The sequence below is a fragment of the Micrasema longulum genome, unplaced genomic scaffold, assembly GCF_059751315.1.
Source record: "Micrasema longulum isolate JH-2025_06_02 unplaced genomic scaffold, ASM5975131v1 h1tg001213l, whole genome shotgun sequence".
NCBI lineage: Eukaryota > Metazoa > Arthropoda > Insecta > Trichoptera > Brachycentridae > Micrasema > Micrasema longulum.
In genome coordinates, this window is record NW_028278400.1 from 1 (window position 1) to 25,739 (window position 25,739).

Consider the following 25,739-nt stretch of genomic DNA (forward strand, 5'->3'; position numbering starts at 1 on the left):
GAAGTGAATCACGCGTTTATTTTGTTGAACGTGTGCCGCATCATGGACTTTGTTTCCACCAACCACCAGTGTTCAAGTCCAGATCGGGGACCTATATTAATGTTGGTGTCGTGGTACCGCAATTCCATCAAGAACGAACCAGGTGGGTGATATCCATTATTTATCCATCACATTCCTTGGGGTTGTGACCGATTGACACTGCATACCGCATATCGAGGATATTCACTATTTTTATTAAAATTAAAATACCGTCGACTCCACTAAATAATATTTTAGAAGCCCTAGGGCTTCGCCCCCAAAAATAATTTTAATTCAATGTGAACATTAAAAAAATAACTATTAATAATCCCTTATAGTAGAGTATAATGTGCCATGTATATTTCCTAATATGATTTTTTTGTTGCATCTATCCATGTAGGTAAACCCGTACCAAGATAGATGCAAATTGTATCTGTATGCTGTGGTATAGTTAGGGGATCGCACTCGCAGATTTATCCTTTATTCAGATATTGTATTCTTATTCAATATTGGTTTTATAAAAGGTATATTTTTGATAAGCCGCTTCGTGCGTTTCATAAATAAAATTGCTACTAAAAAATATGTTTTTCATATACCTCCAATAATTTCTAGACTAATAATGGTATAACCTTTTAAGGATTTTATCCAATGACATTAATATCTCAACAGAGACGAAGGAATTATTTTTTGATAAATATTTGAACTAAATTGAAGGAGTTTTTGGGAATCATATTAATCTAGGCATTTACATAGCCTATGAACTGTCATTGCCTAATTTGAGTGATCTACTAAATAGTGCATATTAAAAAGTGTGAAAGGTGATCACTTCAACACTTTGATTTACTTTATAAATAGTAATTTTATTTAATTACTTTTAAGCATGTTTTTAAAAAAAAAGTTCTATAAGAAATGACTTTACTTTGAAATATACCTTCAAATTGTAAATTAGTTAAAATGACATGCATATTGTTAATAATTCACTAACTTCAATTCATTGAGTATGTCTAAATGTTTGCAGATTGGCTGGATTTTCTCCCGAGGGATTAATTTATATTTTAATTTGTTGCAACGGAACGGAAAATCATTTTTTTGAAGGGAACATGGAAGTCTAGGCATTTACAGGGCCTATGACTTATTATTGAATGGTTTAATGTGAATGTTCAAACAAAAGCAGAATGGTGAATGTTACACAGTGTGTAAAGTGGCTACTTTAACCAGTTGATGACAAGTCAGAAGCCCTGTAAATGCATATTCCCTTCTTTAAAATCACTTCAGTGTAAAATGATCGATGATTGATGATTTTCAGAATGTTTGAGTTTACTGTTTACCATATTGATGTGCCATATATTTATGTGTTTCTGATCCTATAATTTGTGATGATATACTCATATGTCTGTGTTAACTAATTGCTCGTCCTATCTCAACACAGGACTTTCAATCCCATGAAGTTGGGACTTGTGTCTCAAATAATGTGTCATAAACTACATTTATGTAAATAAATAAATAATATAGTATGAGAACTGGTCCAATAAATTAGGGTATTTTTCGATCAAATTATTTAATCGTATTAAGTGTTTGTTTTTTAATATAATAGTGAAAATGTGTTTCGTTTATTTAAAACCATTTATAACATAACATTATGCTTACATTTATATTACAATTATTTTTATGAGGATGGTTTATGTAACACAATTGTATTGTTACCTTTTCTCATAGATTTTATTGACTACCCACTTTTCAATACTGGTTCTAAAATTGTCAGCAGTATTGTGACAGTCATTTGTCGAACGTCGAAAGAGTGCGGTCTATTAATTCTAAGTGTTTTTGTTCGAATTTATTCATATGTATAACTTTTTAATCGCTATTTAAAAAAATAAGTTCGTTTATGTAGTTTGCGGTGTATTTAGGGAATGAATTCTTTAAGGAAAGGGTTTTTATCATTCAACCATTTTTTTCAACTTAAAAAAATGCCATTAACTAAGGATCAATATTAAAGTTTTATAAGTGTGTGCGTTAACTGCTAGCTGAGGGTTAGCGGAGTCCAGCGAGAAAGTGCGCGCAGCCTGTTTAACTGTTTATTTTAGCATCGCTTAAAAAGGGTAAGTTAAATGTTTTATCTCATTGTGCATTTTATAACAATAATAACATTTATTCATTTAAAAATCGTTTAAGCCAATATTTGGTGTTTGCAGATCTAAAACCAATCATAACAACTCGACGCTATAATTCGATTTACGTATTTTTAAAGTTTTATCTTATTTACACTTTTTTCAATAGTTTTGTATTTTTTTAAGTCCATTCTTCACAAAGAGTCAGAAGAAGCACAACTTAAAAATAATGTTTTATATATATTTTATATAGTCAGTATTATTTAAATTTACGTATACAACATACATTTTGTCCTTATAATATGTACATCATAAAATGAATGTATAATTTATAAACTTAAGATGTATCTTTTATTTTATTATTTTTTAAACATGTTTTGCAATTCGTACAAACTGGTTACGGCCGATAAATAAATAAATAAACAACTATTGGTTCACAGAAAGTTTCATAGTTCAGCGTGTGTCTAAAAATGTTTCAAGACAAAATATTGTTACTCGTATACTAATTTTTTTTTAAAACTATTCATGTCGTCCAAAGAATTACGAATAAAATTATATTTTCTGAGTCGGTGACCGGCTCATACTACAAATCCATCTAGCTAGTAGTCCCAAAAATATTATTTATTGTTTCAGCATTTACTTTGTGGAAAAACATTTTGAATTTATTTAAAATAAAACACTTTTTAATTTTTACGACATCAAATTTTAATATATAATAACACAACTAGTTTCAGATATTCTGAATTACCCATCATCAGGTGTAAATATAAAACAAACTAAAATATACACGCAGATTACTACTTGAGTACTGATAGGGTCGGGTGGAAGGGGTGAAGGCAATGTGAGGTGGAGGGAGGGGGGTTTTCCTAATTAGAGGGAATATTGATATCATTGGTGAAGAATTTTAGAGTATAATATAATAATTTAAAGTTTTTTCTGAATTTGATAATTTTTAGATTTAAATATTTGAAAGTTATTAATTAAAATACCTTTATTTGTGACAGAATCTTCTCCTTCTTGCGGTACTTTATCAGGTTCCCCGGACATTGGCAATCACTACAGCAAAAGAATTTTGTTCCTGCGCTACTCCGAGGCCAGGACAACTGACTGTTGGATGTACTCGCTACAGTTATTCCTAAGAGAAGATGATTATAGTGTTTCCCGTTGCCTTTTCTGGTGGATTTTTCTGTCAGAATTACCTTCCCTTAGCTTGTTGGTTCTGGTTTAAAGGCGCCAGAATCTCCCTTTTCATTTTCTCGTTATCTGCTGTTACACCGCCATGAATGTGATCCCATTGCCCTGGGTTCGTGACGTGGGCGCCAACAAGTTGGACTAGATTTCTAGTCTACAAAAACGTAGAACTAATATTGACTCCATATATATGTTCGGCATACTAAATGGTATAATCGATGTTCCATCATTACTGGCACAAGTAAAATTCAATATTCCGACTCGTAGATTGAGAAACATTGAAGTACTGTTCATTAATCAGCATAGAATAAACTATGGCCTTAATTCTCCAATAACCCGTCTTTGTCGCATTGTTAACTCAAGACAAGATCTGGATTTTTTTGGTTTAAGTTTACAACGATTTAAACGAACACTAAATACATAGTCTAGATCTTGTCTAGTGTCCCTTGTGTTTGTCAATGCTTCTTTTATTTTTTTTAATGTTTTAAACTATTCTTTTATTGTAATATTTAAACCCTATAAATTGTATACACGGACAAGGTCCGTTAATAAATAAATAAATAGTCTGTAGTATTGCCGCTGAAATGCAACTGGGCATTCGCAGCATTTAATAGAATCACACCATTTAGCAAGATGTGACTCACTGCGACCCTACTGACGACAGTTCGAATTTTATGTGAATGAAAAGAATAGTTTTTATCCATAATATAGTTGGCATCTTCAGAAAAACTCGAGCAATAGCTCTCAATATTCCCCATAATTAGGAAAACCTCACCCCCTCCACCTAACATTTACTTCCCCCTTGCCCCTTCCGCGACCCTATCAGTATCTTAGTACTAATCTGTGGATATATTTTAGTTTAGTTTTTATTAACGCCTGATTATGGGTACTTCAGAGTACCTGAAACTAGTGGTGTTATTTTACATCAAACTTTTACGTGGTGAAAATTACAAAGCGCATTATTTTAAATAAACCCAATAAATATTTCGCTTTCGTAACCTCTAAGTGTCCAAATTAAGTATCTCCCTCTTATGAAAATTGATCAATCACACCTCAAAAGATTTCAAGTATTGCCCTCTGCATGTTAAGAGGAAGTTAAGAAGAAGATCACATTCTATTTAAGTGTAAATTGTTTATAGAGAGATAGATTTTTTTTATATTTCCTTACTGGGCCCGATCTTTTCCACTTAGTGTTCAGCATCTTCTTTCTTTGAACTGTCCTACGTTTAATAGTTTGATAACCAAAGCATTTACAACTATATTCATACATAAAAATGTTTAATAAAAGAAATATATATTTTTACAAACTAAGGGTATTCCGAATTTAAAATTATATAATATTATTTTGGTATGTATATATATTTACATATTTATACACACACAATTCTGGATTTTTTATCCCAAGGGGGAGTAAGTATATTATTATTTATATCACTACAGAGATGGGTAGAATTTTTGTTTCAAGATTATGGATATTCGAGCGTTTACATGGCTTATGACCTGTCATAGGTTGGGTTCAAGTGGCCACTTTTATGAAGAATTCTACAACATTCCCCATTCCGCTTATTAGCGAATATCCATATCGGTGACATTTTTTTGGTTTTTTAGTATATATGTCATGAAACAGGGAAAGCTTTCGCTAGCGCGTTTGGAGCGCCATCTATGTATTTGATATTGAGGTTAAGTGGCCACTTGAACCCAACCTATGACAGGTCATAAGCCCTGTAAACGCTCGAATATCCATAATCTTGAAACAAAAATTCTACCCATCTCTGTAGTGATATAAATAATATTAAAATTATATGTTTGTAAATTAAATACATTATTTATTATTATTTCATTATTCAGCCCTGTTCTCTAAGTTGTATACTTGTGATCCACTCGTTAAATATTGTCAAATTTCTCTTTAATAACTATTGCAACAATAACTTTTGTAAATTAACGCATGTATCACTCAAATTTGGGTGCTTTGACGAAAAAAACAAAAAAAACTTCGAATTCCTATCAGGGACAAAGTGTAAATTGTTGAAGATGTGTAAAGTAAATTCCTTTTTTTGTTTACATACATACTATGTATGTAAATACATACCTACCAATTAAAACGTATTTATGTTAGATATTGTTTGTTATAATAAAGCGAAATCATTATTACATTTATGTTTATTGACAAAAACAAGAAATAAGATTTCTTTTCTACTTCTTTTCCCATCATTAACAACTCAAACTTTGTCCTTTAAAGCGTTTAATATTTTTGCCGATGACATTTTTTTTTTCTTTTATTCAGAAAATATGCAATACGATTTCATAACATAAAGAGTGTACAAAATTAGACTAAATTCAAACGCACCATTGAAGTTTTTATATGATATTACATGCTTAGGTTATCGTTAAACTATTTTTATTATTTCAAGTACAAAAAGCATATGAAAAGAAAAAAAAAACAAAACTGCAAAAAAATAAATTGATGTATTATTGAAATAAATGGCATTTAGTGTCATTTATATATTAGTTACAAATACAATAATATACACACCCGTAAGTAGAATTATAAGTAAAAAAAAAAGCGAATTAATTTATACAAAACAGTTATTTACGAATGAAGAAGTCTGAAAAGATAAACTGTAAAAAATAAATAAACCGTTATAAAAATATTGATAAAAATAACGATTTGGTAATTAAAATATTTTGAATCTGTTCACAAAAAAATTTATTATTGATGAAATTAAAACGGTCAAAATGTTATTTTCTTTTTAAAAACTACTACTAAGGTAAATAGTATATATACATAAAAACACTGGTATAAAAACTAAATTTAAATGCTTCAATACAATTAATATAAAATACTACAAATGTTGAACAAAATGTAAGTATTTCTTGTTTTCAGTATTTATTCATGGATAAGAAACGAAACGGAAGGAAGGACTCGAAATACATTAAAGAGAAGTGGTGTGTCATAGTTGATTTTCTCTTTGTCAAAGTTTCAAAGTCCTGCGGTGTTGAACTAAGCCGTAATGGAAGTCGGTTTCTAAACAAAAAGTTTACATTTTAACATTATCAGCTACTACTACTATTACTACCCATTCTAAATTTCGCTAATGTTTATTCTACTTAATAAACTCAAATGACTTTAAAATTCATGCATTATGTAGGTATAAAGATATATTTTTTGGTCTTAAGAAATATGATTATGACCACATAATTTTTTTAAATTTTTTTATTTAACTTTTTGTTCATAATTTTATTTGTACATTGGCGGGTTTATTGCAAAATGGCAATTTTTTCCAACCAACAAATCAAATAAAAGTTTTATTTTTATATAAATCAAGTTACAGAATATATTCAAAAGAAAATAAAGATTAAAAAGCTAAAGATATATAAAAATGTTGATAAAAGTATTTGTTTATGAATTACCCTAAATAAACACAATTACTCAATAATAAAAAGGAAAAAATAGGAAAGAGGAAAGGAGAAGAGATTAAGGAAGAAAAAAGAGATGTTCAAACATGGGCAAAATGGTGAATGTTACACAGTGTGTAAAGTGGCCACTTAAACCAGCCAATGACAGATCATACACCCTGTAAATGCCAAGACTTCCATATTCCTTTATTTAAGGTATTCTCCATCCCTGTTGTAATTTGGTAATAATAATTAAGTAGCAAAGGAGTAACCAATTTGTATATATTTTTTTAACTGAAAATTTTTACTATATTACTTGACATAATTTTTGATTCAACCAAAGCAGGCGATATTTTAAATTTTTTTAAAAAATCGTTAAATTTATTGGCATCCATAGTATGAATAGTCTAAAAATGATTGATTTTGTCAGTCGTGTACGGGTCCGTTTTACACGTATCGCACCAATCCACTCGATCCGATAAAAAAAATATCTTAGATGCGCTGTATAATAACTTATACCGCGCATCCAAGATCATTTCTAGCCAAAGCGTTTGGAACAAATTCATTAAGGCCCTTCAGGGCTTATTATATGGGTCCGATGTGCTAAATCAACTTGCATCTAATAGTCAGCAATAGCTGAAATATTATTTAAAATTAAGGATTTTTCGCTATTCAATGTTAATCACTTTTTAAAAAAAAACTCTTTGTGTAGATATTGAATATTAAAAAAAATAGCGTTATTTTGAGTAAAAAATTATTCTTTATTACATTTAAATTGAGCTGAACAAAAAAAAATTGAGGCCCAAAGGAGTGATATTATAAAGTGTTCGGGATGAGGCTTGACACCAATCAACTGAGGCCCATAGGACCGTAAAACGAGGCCCGGAGGGCCGATTATATGAGGCTCAAAGGGCCAAATTTACTAACATGGAACAATCAGTGACTGTTGCCCGCTAGTTTTAAAGAAATCGCAATTAACAATTGAGGCACTTATCTGATTTCATGAGTGATCTGATTTTTATCATTTTAAACATGATAAAAAATAACATTAATTTTACAAATGTAATATTTTTCAATAATAGTAGTCCAGCTCCAAAATTCCAACTTATCTAGACCAAAATGTTATTGGCGCTGGTCGTAAGACTGAAGGTTTCTAGCCTGGTTACATTCGAATGGTAGGTTACGAAGAAATTTTAAATATAGCCAGGAATCGACCCCGGAACCTCGAAAATGGTGGGCAAACGCGCCAATCACTACACAACGAATCGAAAATATTATTTCTAATTTAAAAGTAGTCATCGAGTCAAAATCATTCATCCTGGGCTCTAGTTATATTTTCCAGACAGAAAAGTATTCTAATTCGACTCATAGCTCGAAAATAGCTATTTAAAATATTAAAAAAAATAATTGCTTGTTGTTTTATTTGTGCGTCAAAAAAAACATCTAAATAAGTAATTTGATACTACAAACCATTGTTAGTAAGATATATGAGTACAGAATAAAATTGAATTATTACACAGTAAGATAAACAACTCTTGTTAGTTTTGAAAGCAGAGCGTTCGGTAACAAAGCCCTTAATGCTATTATCCTACCCGGAGAGCTATGTTTACAAAGAAAATTAATTTATAAACAATATCAAAATATATCATCATAAAGAGCTTTGATTATAATAACAAATTTCTTTCGTTTAATTATCCGCCACTTATAAAATTTATCATATATATTTTTTTTTCTTCTTGTTCCTGATATTTATTGCTTTGCTTATGCATACAAAGCTTTTTTTCCTAAAATGTAAATATTGTACTATAGTTATTTTTCACGGGTCTGGGTCCGCTATTTCATGATCTTTTTTCATTTTAATAAGTGAGGTCTTCAAAAGCCAATGTATCTTTCCGCAGTGGCTTTATTTCTTATCACTTCCTTTGGGTTTTCGAAAAATTGGCCGTATTGTGCGCACATTTGTTTACAGATTAATCTCTCGGCATCAAACACAGGACAATCGTATAATATATGGAGGACGTCCTGAGAAATGAGTCCGTCGCAAAGGCAGCAATCATTATTTCATTTTTTAAATCTTTGAAGATATTTTTGGAAAGCACCATGACATGAAGGCACTTGAGTTAGCTCGTGAGTCCGCCCAAAAGTATCCAATATCTCCGCATCCTTTAAATTTTTGAAAAACGATTTCGTTATTTTGCCCGTATCGCTTGATAAATACATTTTGCTCCAAGTATTATATGATTTTTCTTGCTCTTTTTTATTAATGTATGACATGGAAATATGATCAAAGGTAGGGAGAGTTCTCATTTTAGAAGCATTTTTTGCTAATTCATCTGCTCGCTCATTTTCCATGTTACCATCGTGTGCTTTAATCCATGTCACTGCGATTTTAATTTTTACTAGTTATGTATTTTTTTCAGCAAACATAATAATATTTCATACATAATTGGATTTGAAGACTTTGAAAACTTAAAAAAACATTTCGATAAATTTCTAAGTTCTGATAAATTAAGCGATCAAGTAGAATTTACAATCCCGACTTATTTGTGTCAGTTTAAAAAAAATAAATTATCTTACGTCGATTTAATGGTCGCAGTTGAATTTAAATCAAGAATTATGATATTTGTCTGTTTAAGAGTTATAAAAAAAATGTAAGAATTCTCTGTTCTGGTTGTGAAAGGTGTGGCTAGTGTCACGGAGTCACGGATCAAAGGTCTGAGGTTGAAACCCCGCTCTACCATTACTCGATTTCATTTTAAAATATTGAGTTATTTATCATCATTCCATGTCCGCTCCCTAGTTGGAGCATACAGGATCCCCAAAGAGCCTCAACCACCGGCTGCCGGCTGCTGTGTGTCCTCCTGAGTCAGGATTGCGTCCTGTAGTTCTGACTTAAACTGACGACGAACAGTCAGCAATGGAAGTCCAGCGTGGTTTAGGCTCTCATAAGGCATCCACAGTACGTGGTTCAGCCAACCGTATCGCCTCCGCTTGATGACAGTTGTCACAGAAGTTTGCTGCGTACGTTCTCTTATTTTACTCAGAAAGTCATACCACCGCACACCCAAGATTCTTCTGAGACTCACTTTTTTCCTGTTTTGGGTTCTTATGAGGTGCCACGATTCGCATCCGTGGAGGAGGATAGGTATTATGTAGGCGCTACATGGGGGGCATTTGGTTTTCACTGAATAAATATTTGATATCCAGACAGCATTCGTACTGTTGAATGTGGCGCCTGCTATTCCAAGCCACACTTCCAGTTCTTTTAGTTCTTTTCAAATGCTGCCATTTTCCGTAACATATACATATTCCCTGCCCAACGATTTATTATTGCCATTTTTTAGAAATGGATTTGGCAATAACGGTTTGAAATTATGTGATAAAAGTAATCGTTCGGTTTTTTTTTGTTTGATTTATAAGAAGATAATAAATGTTTTGAGCCATGTAAGATGTAAGAGATACAATATAAGATGTGCCTTTATGCACTACCCAATCCACCCCAGATACCAGGGTAGTAAGAGACCGCCGCAGGTTAAGTAAGCAGTAAGCCCTTGTACCAACATATGATTTATACGCCGCGCGTTTCTGCGCTCTCGGCTGCAAGAATGAAATCTAATTAACATAATTCATTTTATTAACCTTTTGTTTTTAAGCTTTGCCTACAAAGTTGCCATACTGGGAATGTAGGAGAAACGTGCTTGTTCTAACTGCAAAGCGTGGTAAGTACTTCACACCGTAGAATTATGTTATTAAATCTGGACTTTGAAGTAAGACGGTATAAACCGTATGCTAAGTAACTTAATATTTGCGGCTTTAAATTGCCCAACGATAACACAAATTACTTAGATAGGTAAAGTTTGTTATAAAATACATAATTTTGATGCCATTTTATTGATAACATTTAGTTTAAATTTACATTGGACAATCATGACACTTCTTTCCAACCTCACGTAACCGACTAAAAATACTTTATTTCAATACTCTTTTTCATCTTCCAAAAAACGTAAGACGTTTAATGTCCCCGAAACTATTTTTAACGCCGTTAAAAAAGTTGGTTGTTAATGTGGAAAACACCTGACGGCCAGAAAAATAGTACAACTTTAACTAGAAATTGAAATTTATTGCTTAACACGTGGGTACTAAATGCGCAAAAAATACGGTAATTTAATAACTTTCTAGATATTCCTAAAGATGGTAATTTTTGTTACTTAATCATGTATAATCATAATACTTTAATCTATATTGAAGTCTTTTTTGACAAAGTTTAATAAGATAAAACTTTGGTAATTTTGTCTGTTATACTACGTCCACACAAATTTACGACCATTTTTTAATCTTTTGAAATAAGGGGAAGTATTTGTATTCAATTTCGTCAGAGTCGAAAACGAAAGAAGTCGATTTTCATCTTGATCTATAAACTAAGCTCGAATTTCGTCTCAAGGATTAAGTCTGTAATGAAAAGTAAGCTTTAATTACGACTCACGAATGAAACAGGCATACTCATAAAATAGCGTCTTCTTCAAATTCAATTAATCTACCATTTCTCTGTCATCAATTTCGTATAGATTAATTAAGAAAATTTTCAGCATGGATGAGTTTTTCCGAGAAAAATATTATTCGCTCAAAGAAGAAAGTTCTTTTTTATGCATTTAATTTTGTACACGAACTTAGATAACTTTTAAAAAATCTAATTAATATTTTAACTAAGTTATGACACAAGGTTTCTTGTTTAGTTTTACTAAGTTTCGATCAATGATCAACGATCGTTTTCACCTAAAAAGGCATTTTCAAGACTCATACATAAATGTTTGTGTCAATAAACAAGCACGTCAACATATATAATATGTAAATTCAAACAAAAATAATTTGATCACTAAATATAATTTACAAAAATCTTTTTTCCTATTTTTCCCTTTCTCTTAAACTTGTGCCTGCAACTCCACCTGTCCTCGGTCGCCGTCTTTCAATTTGCAACTTGTAGAAGTTTTAAGTAGGTACTTAAAATACTTGAGTTTTTTAATTAGCATTGTGTAGGTATAGGTTTAATTAATTCAGTAATTCCGTTTTGAAATCGTTGTTTAAAACGTGTGATTCATTAGTTACCTAAATATTATTTTTTCAAACCTTTCAATAGTACATGTTAACTTATAACTGCTTTTTAACTTTTGTAGTGCAAAATAACTTATTTGTGATTGGTCTTACAATTAACGCATTAGTAAACAAATTTTGATTAAATACACTTCGAAAGTTAGATAAAAAAAATGGTTATATTGACCTCGCGAAATCATTAAACTGGTACGGTTTTTACAATATTAAACTAAATACCTTTCAAAATTAAAGTACGGTTGGAATGGGGGGGAGGAGAAGATATTTTGTAATTTGTAAACGTAGTTTATTGAATATTTATCTTAGAAATAGGTGATTTATTTAAATAATGTAATTTTTGGGGTTTTGTTAATTTTTTTTTTTTAATAATATAAAACATTTTTAGTTATTCCCAATTTGTTATGACATGGACTGGAATAAACCTCCCGAGGAGTTATAAGGTTTGACGTATTACAATAGGGATCAAAAATATTTTAGATTGGTTACACAATATTGTGAAATAACTCAGATGAATCTAACCCGTGTCAATAAAATAAAAATTTCAGCAAAATCGTTGAAGAAATATGGATGTTCAAACAAAGCGTGCAAAGCAACTTCCACCAGCCAATTACAGATCATACGTTCTGTAAATTCTCAGATGTCCACATTCCGTTGTCAATAATTTTCTTCACATCTGCAATACACCTTATTTGTGTGAATATATTTAGTATGTCCAAACGTTCGTAGACAAATATTGCTATTTTAAATCAACCCCTCCACTAGGTAGAGCACTCAAGCGCTTGTGTCTTCAGGGTTTATAGTATGTTATATAGTAGTGATCTATCACGTTGAGTTAATTTTAGGTTAGCAACACATGATGTTGGAATACTCGTACTAAGATGGATTGCGCTGCGTTCTACAGACCTCTCTGTGATAACAAAAACACCATTTATATATCTGTCTGAACGAAATTATTAAAAATTGTAAGTAGAAAAACGCTTAAATTAAAAACTCATTTTGAGTAGTTGCAGAATATCACTCTATATTAACCTCAAGGAATTAAGAATATCTGACGTTGATGAGATGTTTAAAGTAAATTAACATTTAAATTTTATTTTAAAATACAATATATAGCATCTATTTGAAATAATAACAATACGTTTGAAGTATTATTATTATTTTTTCATTTATAAATTTCATAAAAGTAACATGTTTTTTTAAAATTCTATACAGATCTACTTTTATACATCTAATAAATGTTATCACTGTAACTATCCAAAAAAAGAGCCTAACTCTTGTGCTTGGAGAGTGACTAACATTGATGTAGTTGTTTATTTATAAGAGTTTATATAATTTTAAATAAACGAGTAAAAGAGAAAAAATATAAAAAAATAATACATTAATACTAATCAAAATTTAAGGTAGTTTTTACAAGTATTCAAAAAATTGTCTTTAGATTTACTTTAAATTTATTTATTGATATATTATTTTTAATAGTTTTTAGTTCATTGGGGAGATAATCATGATTTTTTACACCTTTGAAGACAAACTTATTTTGTCCATGACTTGTGTGGAATTTAGGAACTTTAATATTATCCGAGTGACTTATTCATCTCAATTTTTTTTCTTCTTTATAAATTTGTAAAATATAATTTATTTTATATAGAGTGTCTACTGTATGAACCTTAAATATTTTGTACGGACTTTCTGTATTTAATGTTGAGGGTTAGTTTTAGTTATTGTTCATATGACTCCTGGAAAATGATAGGTGCACAAATGTGCAGTTACCAAGGGATGGTGCGTATTGTTCCAATTACTTGGTGTCCATTTTGGTCTCAAACATTAACGCTGAATTATTTTTTTAAGGGTAATATTAGACAAACGCGTGTATAAAAGTGGTATTAGTATTGATTTATCATGGCGTATGTTATTAGAAGGTAAGTATTTGATTCATTATGTATTTATCAATAAACGTAAGTCCACTTTTAATAGCACCGTTGTAATTAATTATAGGGGGTAGTGTTCCAGATAGTAACATTCGTGTATTTTCGAGCATTGATTTCAAGTCATACATTAATACATTATTGAGCGGTTTTAATATAATTATATGAATGATTTTTAAGTTACGGGGATACTGATGTTAAAATGTTTCTGTTGTTCACTGTTTGTAACATATTTTGATAATAAATAAAAAATACTAACTCAATGTTTTTTACAGTTAAAAACTTATTTTTGAATTTTAAGCTATGATTAAAAAGAGTTATTATATTTCTCGCCCAGCCAATACGGTGGCTGTGCGCAAACCCATGATTTTGACATTGTCAAATGGAGAACTTACCTACTAAAAATCCTTTCACTGTGACTTGATTAATTTGATGTTGTTAACATTCAGGTTTATAACTAGAGTAAATATAAGCTTTCGAAATATGTTCCGTCAACTTGCGGCCAATTGGTCTATGTTTAACAGAACGGACTGTAGTCTGATGCAAGCGTTTGTCAGCTACTTTTCTCCTCAAAATTACTAAAATGCCTATATGTACGCTAAGTTACTGCTCAAATCGATGTGAAAAAACGATAATATATCCTTTTACCGGCAAGTAATGTATTTATCTTACTCAATACTTGTTTCAAATAGCTATTTTAATTCCAAAAAACGTCTTATTAATATGTTATAATTTGTGAGCAATCTCTGTCCTGCTCAGTTAGTCGGGCGTAAACCAAAACGACAAACAAAGGTGACGTGTATGTGAAAAGGAGTGACATACTCAATAGCATTTATAGCAAACCGATGTAAACAGTCCGTGCTTTTTACTGTACTGCTTGTTTTGCTTGTCAAAGTCGACGTGACGATAATTGCTATCTCCGCTGGTCAATTCCTGTTTTTTGAGGACGAATTTTTAGCTCGAATTCGTATGGAGTGTTTTCTCTATATAGTATATATCAATGGTTGTTAATAACCTTTTAATAAATTTTTCAAAAGTGATAAAATATATAATCTAATCGTACGCTATTGAATTTATAAGACTACTTTAATGAACATAGGCTATTGTCATACAAGAAAATATAGTTTTTGCAACCATTTGTTTTAACCATATGGTCATGAAGATGAATGACAATATTCGACAAAGACTCTCCATTTTATTTGCCGAACTCACAGTAAAACAGACAGTTAAGTAGTAAAGTAAAATTCAGTTAAAATCACAACATATAATATAAAATTGATTTTTTTAAAGATTTCCTCTTTCGGGTATGTCTAAGAATATACTTTTACCGATATCTTCCCATAGTAATGCGGGCTCACGTATTTTACTTTGGTGTGTGCTCCTGTATTTTGAATTAAAATATTATTTGAACGTACATTTTATCACTAAGCTTACGTTCTAAATAAACTCAACAGGCCCTTAAATATAAATTATATCGATCTTAGATTTCCACGAAAATCTCAACAATGTGGAATATAATATTGCTAAGGATTTACCAAAATAATACACAAAACCTTCAATCTACTCCCACAGGAGTATAAGTATAGAGAATAACATGTCATGTTCATATGTAAGGCATTATTATTTTTGATGGCGAAAACAGATTTTGAAACGAGAAATTCCTTTGTTGCCAGATTACTTAAATTATTAATTAAGCCATCTGTTCCTTTAATACTGCTAACCAAAAGTTATTTCCACAAATGCTAACAAACCTGGTAACAGGAGAAGTAATTTTCGTCCATTTTATTGCAACCCTATTGAATTTTATTGTACTCAACCCTTTCTGTTTATATCAACTTCTATTGGAAAAGCCGAGGAAATACAGATAACAAAATTTGGCCGCCAAACATGTATTAATTATAAGTACGTATTATTTAGGGTCTTTTTTATAAACCTGGTATAAAATTGAATCAAATAAGGAAGGTATAGTGAACATTCTAAAATCAAAAGTTTGCATAAGATTTTACTAAGTATATTTCCGGAATATCGACCATTCAAATTATTGTCACATTTTTTAAGATGAATATTTTCTCTCAAACGTCTCATTACGCCCACATCATATTGATTTAATGATTATGATAAAATAATAAATAAACTTATCTATGAAACTTCTTGGTTTAGTTTTACTTTTTATTATTTTGACCAACGAGCGCTTTCGCCTTAGTAGGCATCTTTAAGACTGGTGAATTGTTTACGACATTTACAGTTTTTATACTATTCTTAACATATTTCGGAGATAAGATCAAATAAGTATTTTAACAGGGGACAGGAAACAGGGAACAGAAACATAAATATTTACAAGTAGTTTGCTAAACAGTTCATTTTTGGGAGTTTTTGGACCGAAATTGAGATTAAGCTTTTATTATTTAAAAGGTGGGAAATGAACACATGGCAATACATGGAGTTTTATCAAGAAATATCAACAAAAAAATCAATATTATCATATTAATTTATTTATTCATGTTTTAACCATTCATTGCAAACACAGATTAATAGTAAAATAATGTGACCTCACTGGGGTTACCCGTGCCGCGGACACGGCGTTTTTTATTCTCAGCCTTTAGGAAGAGATTATAAGTATAAACATCACACTTTTTTTTTATATTAAGGCAATCCATCCTAAGAAGGATGATTTCTTAAACATCACACTTATACAAAAAATAAATATAAAAAATACTTTTTCAACTTGATTTTTGCTAATAACGCTTGGCATTTGTCGGCCTCGTGGTGTAATGGTCAGCGCGTTAGCCTGCTATGCAAGAGGTCTCGGGTTCGATTCCCGACATGGCTGATGTGAAATATTTATTTAAAAGGTTATCACACTAGAATATTTCATAGTCCCTGGACTGGTACCTGAAGCGTAGGACTGATCATCTTACCTTCACGTAACAAAAATAATCAAGGTACGCTGCGATTGTTGTACCAATGCAGTGCCCTATGCACCATTAGGTGTGGAAAGGGAGCGATGATAATTTAATGGGTACCGGAGATAAAGATATTACGTTTTTTAGTGTAACCTCTTGGTCATTAAAATTTACTTAAAAATAAAAAAGGACCTACTTGATGTAAAAAGCCTATGCTTTATAAAATTATTTTTATTGACATTAAATTATTTCTTTATTTCCAGTATTTAACTGTCATCTACCCTTAATCTCTTAGACGGAATTGTTTCCTTTTTAACTATCTTGAAAAGTAGAGCTTTAATGTTAAGTTAGATTAAACTGAAATTTAGATTATGTAAACTGCATTCAGATTCAATTGTTAATTTAAAACACTGAAAAATTTGCATCTATCCTTTATATATTGTACCCTTCATTTGTAAACCCGCCCGTTCTTGTGATGTAACCAGCGTTGTAAATTGTACTTAATTAATTCGTATCTCTAACTACTATAAGTATTACCATGATTGTTTTTGTAATCTTCAAGTAAACCTTAACGATCAACTAATAAGTTTTCCTTATGCCACGCTTAGATGCACAAAGCTGATCTAAGCGTAAGGCGTCCGTCAGATAGTGCATCTGGAATGAAAATCACGATCCACATGCAAAAATTCATTTGAAAATGAGGTACGCAATATTATATTTATATATTTTTTTGTTTATATTTTTGCGTAACTCGATATCTATAGCTACGAAATTCTATCTTCCATGTTCGTTTGCCCACAAAACTGTACATTTCTTTGCTTACAGAGTTATCTATTTCTGATTATAAAGCTCCAGAATCCAATTACAAACATTTAGTTGTACACATTTGAAATTGAAGATATTGTATGCGTGTGTTTATGTATGTAGATAATTTCAAATGGAATTAATAACGCTTAACCAACATAGTTTCATTAAATATTTAAAGCTCTGTTTTTATGTTTATCTCAAAGAAAATGGTTATAATCATAAAGCAAATATTATTTTAAGATAACGAAACATGAGATTTCAATTTGATCTATGAATCTCGTTTCGGAAACTCACGTTTGTCTCGCCATAATTTATTGAAATATTTTTGAACTAAACGACATTAGTTGAATTTTACCCTCCATTTTTAAAATTATTTAAATACAGAACTTTTTTTTGTACTTTAACCCACATAATTGCAACCATTTGGTAGCAACAATTCACGGACACTGCATACTTGTAATGCCGTATTGAACAGACTTCATGAACTTGGCAATAGTTATTCCCACGTATCGGATATATTTAGTGTAGGGTATTGTTCCTATGGAACAAACTTTTTAAACTTTTTTAAAGATGGTGAATGGTTATTATATTTATTTATTTATACATTTCATAATATATAAAAATTTTTGTTCACTTTGCCCAGCTGTATGAAACAGTACTTACGATTTTCTTGTTAAATTACTGTAAAATATTTTCATATTTAATTTGTTTTTTAAATTTATTCTTAAATTGCTTAAACTTTCTACTGAATATGTTGTATCATTTCAAGGTTATTTTCCTTATAAATCTTGAATGATATTTGGGTTTAATTTTTTTATATATCTTGGGTAAAGGGAAATTTATGTTTTAAAAAAATAAATATATATTCAGCCAAATATGGTATTATATTAAACTCAGTCTGACGATGTTGGTCACGACAAAACCCGATCACTGGTAAAAATTTATAAATAAAAGTGGTCAAAACTAAAAACGTATTTTTTTATTATAATTAAAATGCAGTTCTACCAAGAAATATCAGTAGAAAAACTTAATTTAAAATTGTTGTAAAAGGCAGATTTGCCGTTTATGTTAATAAAATAAAATAATTGTGTCGTTTGTATTGTATTGGCTCTTTAATCGAATATTATCACTGTTTATTAATTATATGGTACGTAAAATAAATATTCGATGCCAATTCTGTGAAAGATTGCAAAAATTAAAATTGCACGTTATTTTAATAGCAATCATTGCATTTTATATTTAAAAGAGAAGAAAATGTTGTAAATTAAATTAAATTTTAAAAATTTGAACAAAAAAACACACAAGGTAAAAATGAATATTGATCAAATCATAAAAATAAAGTTAAAACAACAGAGAACGAAAACACTTTATTTTTCATAAATATTTACACGATAATCTTAAAATTAAGTCCTTCTGAATTGTTAGCATACAACTTTTATATTTCTTTGATTGTTTCATACTTAACGTACATTAATTAAAAAAGTGTAAGAAAATATGACGTTTTGTATCAAATTGTACTTTTTTAGTAAATATTAAAACTATCATAAATACACATTTTTTTTCCATTATCCATAATTTGAGCGCCCGTTTCACTCATGTATTGAATCCACTCTTCTTAATATTGTTTGGTAACAGGTAACATTTTTTAGGTACACTGTATTGCAGTGTTTTTTTGATATATTCAAAACGATATCTGTAAACAGCTAGCCCTTCTATACCAGTAAACCTGGTGTTATAATCATGTACCGAATTGTGTTTATACTCGGAGTGCGGCGCATGCTGATAAATTAAGTTCTACCAACGTTGAGCCCTTACTGTTTATTTATTTACAGATTTATATACGTTTATGATGTTGAAATATTGTGTCGTATGTGATATTGAAGTATTGTGAGTATATTGTTTGAATGGAAGTCTTGGCGTTCATATGGCTTATGATCTAACTGGTTTAAATGTTCACTTTTTAACACCGTGGAACATTCCCCATTCTGCTTTTTTTCAAAATAAATACTTTAGTGCTCATTAGTTATCATCAGTCTGGTTTTTTTTAAATATTGAAATAAAACCAGCTAACATCATTCTAAGATGAGTAAAATGGTTTCGTGTCGAGCTATATCGCTAAAACATCGTTACCAACAGGAGAAATATGTAACTAAAGTCTGTTCATTGTTACAAGTATTTCCAAATAAACAAACCACCTGCGTCATTCCTGAAAAAGAATCGTATATTTCACACATATCATCTTCATCTAAACAGCACGGTAAAATTGTAGTAGATGGACATTTATTACATATACTCGTTAGTACCCATTTAAATTTGATCATATTATTTTTTTATTTTTTTTAAATAAAACTCCATAGCTAATGACTGATGTAGAAATATCAATAAAAACACCTGGGTTAGAATATAATTTGAAAAAATAAAAATACTAACGTTCTTATAATTAACCAAAAAATTTCAATTTTGGTGACCATTTTCAACGAGTTGTAAGTAAATCACTATTAGTAAATAGAAATCAAGTTAAGGCAGAGTAGGGTTCAAACCTCAGACCTCTGATCCGTGAGTCTGCAACACAAGCCACGGAACCAGAACCCGATTCAAACAATTAAGTAAAACTAAACAAAAGAGATTATAATGAAAACTTTATCAAAATCATTATTCAAATTTAGAGAGTACTCTTAGGGAAAAATCCTGCAAAAAGAAATCAACTGAAAATTAGTCAATCTCATGGTGGTGTACAAGTTATTGCGTTTACCAGGCATTAAATAAGTAAATAATTGCAAAACAATAATTATCGATCTACCGTATTGTATTTTATTCTGCCGTGTAGATTTTGGCCGTGTGTGAAATGGGCCAATCATGCGATATCACGCAGCGGGCTCATAGTTTGCACGTGCACAACGATCTAGTCTCCGTGAATGTACGGTAGAGAGTTTGATTTATTTTTAATTACTAAGGAATATTATTTGAGAAGAAAGATTCGTTTCAAATATTTCTTTTATTGATATGAATTAAAAAAATTGTCGAAACAGAGTTTGATTTTAAAAGTGCATTCCTTGCAAAGGGAAGACGTAAAATGTTGTTTTTGTTGATTACGGTGTTTCGCCAATGATGATCGATAACTTTAATTTGATTTTGTTATAATAATGGCTTTGGAAGACCTCTGAAACGATTTTAAGGGATAACTTTGCATGTTTATGTGATATTTATAAGGAAACTGAATAAAAACACAAAGTGATGAAAAGTAACCCCCTATCAGTATTTACTTTGAACCATTTAAAAAAAAAATGGCTTGTATAAAAACAAAACAAATACTTAAAGCTTCAAAAAAACATGATACACATATGATTAAATATTATAAACTTACAAAAAAAATAAAAAATAACCATGCCGTGCATTAAGTTCTCTAAAACAAAGTTCATTTTTAATATGAACGTCCACAACTGGATTTTGTTGAAGGGAAGAGACTTCTGTATACGATTGCTTCGGGAACAAATAAAAATAAATAAATAAATTTATAGTATCGATGCTGTCTTCATTATAACCCTTATATGTATATCATTTTTAGATAAGCTTAATAGCGATTTTTAATAATTTGTGCATATGTATTTTAACGATTGCTTACTAAACGATTAAATTACATATTGTACCGTATAAATGTAAAACTTTTGTTGAATTATTGAACTTTTATTTATATTTCAAAATGAATTAATAAATTGAATTAAGAAATAACTGAAGAATAAAATTAAAGTTTTAGGTATATTATGATCTCAACTTTAAATTAAACAACACATGTTTATTATATTTTTTGATTGTGTACTAACTTATATTTACATATAAATTACTAATTGAAAATACCTGATACACTTCCAGTTATTTTTCCACTAATTAGCGCTTTCACCCTCTAATGGGCATCTTCAGACTGGTAAACATTAAACAGTGTAAGAATAATTTATATAAAACTAAATAATATTTTATGTGTAGGTACATTTAAAAATAAGTTGAATATACAATACGCAATATTTCAATGTAATAGAGTGGGACAAATTATTGAAACATGTGTTGGCGGTGTACTGTAAGAGAGGATTCTATTCTATGAAAACATTTATTGTTTTATTATAATGTACAGGGTCCAACTAAGGGGACTAATAAGGGTGAGTTTTTGAGTTTTTGATTTGTATAAATTTTTATTTATTTTTAAATTTATTGCAAAAAAATAATATACATTCTTAATAACAGGGAATCTTTACAAACCAATTAATGTAAAATGAAAACGGAGTGTTCTCTGTTTGTGATAGTCTCCATCTAACATGGCACAGCCTGTTCTAAGATGGAGATTTTCTATCTTTGGAGCATAAGTAGTCTTATACTAATAAAACAATAACATAAAAAAGAAAAACTAAAACTACTTAATTATAAATGCCTAGCTAATCAAACGTAATAAATTAAAAACCGTTATTATATAAATATAAAGTATATATATGTGCCAAGAATACATGTTACTTAAACATAAATAATATAGTATAATATATAATAAAACAAATATAAAGCAATGAAATACATAAAAATATAAATAATATGTGTACCAATTATATAAAGTACTAAGTTTTTTAAAAATGTTCATATTTTTGTTTGTATATCTTTATGTCATAATATTTATAAATGTATTTATTTTAGTAAAGAAGGGACCCAACTTAACACGGGGTTTTGTTACAAGTCTGGATATGAAAATAAATAATATTGGTATAAGAAAGTTGAATAGTATCAAATAATTAATTATAAAATTAAACTATAGTCAAAAACAGTGCTTGAAATAAAAAATGTAGTTCATCAAAAAGTTATTCAATAAAACCTCAGTTTACGATACGTAAAATATGGAAAACTCTGGCATTTACACTGCGCTCCTGTTTTGAAAATGCAAACTCCAACATTCTTCATAACAGTCAATCAATTAATTTCATTTAAGTTGTACGGTGAAGGTCAGAAGACGTACGGTGGAACATTTAAGCTTGGATTACAAAACCAAGTTAGTGTGGTACAAGGACGGCCACACTCCACCATTATTACTTAGGACTTAACTCAGAGATATTTATGTAATGAAACTTGGCCCAGGACTATGTTGCGGTGAAATTTTGGCTCCCAGTCCAGGAATTCAAGAAGCTTTCGAATGTAATATTTGTTGGAAGACCGGTACTCCCCAAATTTAGTTTTCCCCTACTTGGCTAGTTCGCCAGTTTTCTTGCGTGCATAATCGTAATAATAACAATCAAATTCGTAAATATAACGTTATTTGCATTAATGTCAGACATTTTCCCTCCCTTAAAGGCCCTTAAATTAATGCTTTTCATCTTTATCTTTGCCTGTTCTTCTTATGGTAGCTTTGTGTGTAGGGACATTGCCAAGAATTAATGCCGAGCAGAGCCTAAACCGCCGTATCTCATATTTTGTCATTATAAAGCTATTTATTGATTCGTAATCAACATTCAATGAGCTTTAAGTGTGTGCAACTTTTTTTTTCTACGACCACTGAAAGGTTGTAATTTCAATTCTCACCTATGCAAAAATGTTTTGAAACTATCGAAGAAAACTTTTAAGCCCATAAATCATAAAAATATTAACTAGAACGCATTTTTGGCTTGATGATGTTGATTTTTTAAATGGTAAATTTAATATTAAGGCTACGTATTTTTTTATCGTTTCCATTATAATGTGATACTTAAACAGTGTGTTTTTTTATGTGTTTTTTAATTCAAACTGCTGAAACTCGAAAGACGCGTTTACTTTTATTTTTTCCCAACAAACCAACTTGAACGCAGTAAACCTTATGAAATACTTCATTTTGGTCTGTAATTATTACTAAAATTCACTAAAAGTAGCTTTTTGTTGTAGTATCAAGTTTTATTACTGCATTTTTACTAGTTTTTAGCAAATTTTTTGTTTGCAGTTAGTAGATAACTGATGCAAATTTAAAAAAAATATTTTTTTATGACTTATATGACATGTTTCACTCTAACAACTAATTGTAATCGCTATAGCTTTATGGTGAAATGAAAATAATACCAAGTTTATATCAATATTATTGAGACTGACTAGTTTGAAAAGTTTTTTTCGTTTTTCTAGAAAGGGAAATATTCGAGTTACAGCGGTTAAGAGATTGCAAGTCAGAGTAGGTTTATGTTAACTCAGTCCTTTAAGGGTTGAATTCTGTAATTTCAATGCCAACTTAAATTTTGTTGGGGCTCTAAAACTGAGATATTCCATTTATGTGTGTAATTTAAAAATATGTTTAACCTTAAATGATCACTTGTTTGCACAGCATTTGTAATCATGATATGTATTTAGAATTAAATTTGTTGCAACAGAGATAAAAAACCTGTTTTAAAAGTCAATGAATAAAAAAGTAGAAGAAATTAGGATGTTTGAACATAGGCAAAAAGGTAAATGTGACCTATTGTAAAACGTGGCTACTTAAACTAAGTTAAAAAAATAAACCACGTTATCTTAAGGTTGTTCAATGATCTCCCACAAACTGCAATTAACATGGAAGATCTTTCATTGAAAAAAAAATCTAAAAAATACCTGCTCAATAATTCTTTAAAGTGACTGTCAAAATAGAATAAATGAATGCATATAATATATTATAGAAGTGTGTAAAATAAATCTGTCCTTGAAAATTGTGTCCCACCGAAAAGACTTAGTGGGTAATTTATTAAAATACATACGTTATTAAAAACACAAAGTAAACGCAGTTCTGCAGCACTGAAATTTAAAAAAAAAATATTTAACGCCAGATCATAAGCCCTGTAAATTCCCATACTTCCGTATTCTCTTCTTTAAAATGTTTTCCTCACCGTTGTAGCAAATAAAGATCTAAATAGCCCCCTAGGGAGGAAATTCAGCCGGACTACAAACATTTGGACATACTCAAATCAATATATTTGGAGCTGTTAAATTTTGATCATTAAATAAAGCCTTACCTTAACTTTACCTAAATTTCGACGTAGAAATTTTATCTACTAGGAAAAAAAGACAATTGTATAAAATTAGATTTTATTTAACCTTGCTGCACTATCTGAAATCAATGCATTGGCTTCTTGTACAATTTTTTTTTTCTTTTTTTGGAGATCATGACACTTGTAATATGAAATTTATTGCAAGAGAGAGGGAAAATACTTTTAATAAGGGATTTTTTATTTTATTATTTATTTATTTATAAAAATACACATAAAACAAAAAATAATAACGTATCCCTAATTTAATGTGGCCAAGAGCCCTGTGTTGAGTTGGGATAAAACAAAATAGAAAATGGAATCATGCATATTATTAAAGAATACTTCAAATAAAAATATAACATAAACATTAATTTAACTTTTGATTTCGACTTATTATTTTATGTTCTAATTTTAAATTTTAAATTTAAATGTACATTGTTAGTTTGAATTTTAATTTTTAATTTAAACTCTTAATCAATTTTTTTTATTTTAATTTTAACTTTCAATTTCAACTCTTAATTTTTACTTATATACATGTACATCTACTACTTGCTTCTAATTAATTATTCTTGGTTGTGAATTTTTACTCAGAAATATATATGTTCATGGAAGCAGAGCGAGAGGGGAGAAAGTAAAGTTAGAGCTATCCAATGTTTTCTCCCTTTTATGCACTTTTTATTTAATATTTATATTATTATTTTTTTAGAAATTAATTATTTTTTCCCCTCTCCTCCTGCATTTATAATAAAATAATGTGAAATCTGGAATTGGTCTTACTTTTTTTAATTGCTCTTTTGTGCCTTATTTTTATATAAAGACTATGTTTACCTTATTAAATAAAAAAACATCTGGACAACACGCTTAATAAAACCATATATAAATCTATGCAATGTCTCGCAGGGATATAGAAGTATTGGCGTTTACAGGGTTTGTGACCTGTCTTTGGCAGGCCGAAGTAGTCACTTTAATAATGGTTAATCATAGGCAGTCCGCCTCGTGGTGTAATGGTCAGCACGCTCGCACACGATGAACCCAAGACCTTTTAGTCTTGGGTTCTTTTCCTGACATGGTCGACATGATTCAAAAGGTGTTTTTACACTAGAATATTTTATTATTTCTGGACTGGCACCTAAAGCGTAATACTGATTATCTTACGTTTATCTAACAAAAAATATCAAGATATTCTGCGATTAGTGGACCAATTCAGTGCTCTATGTACCATTTTGTGCGGAAAGGGTGATAATGATGAAACATAGGCAAAATTGTGAATATTATAAAGAGTGTAAAGTGGCCGCTTAA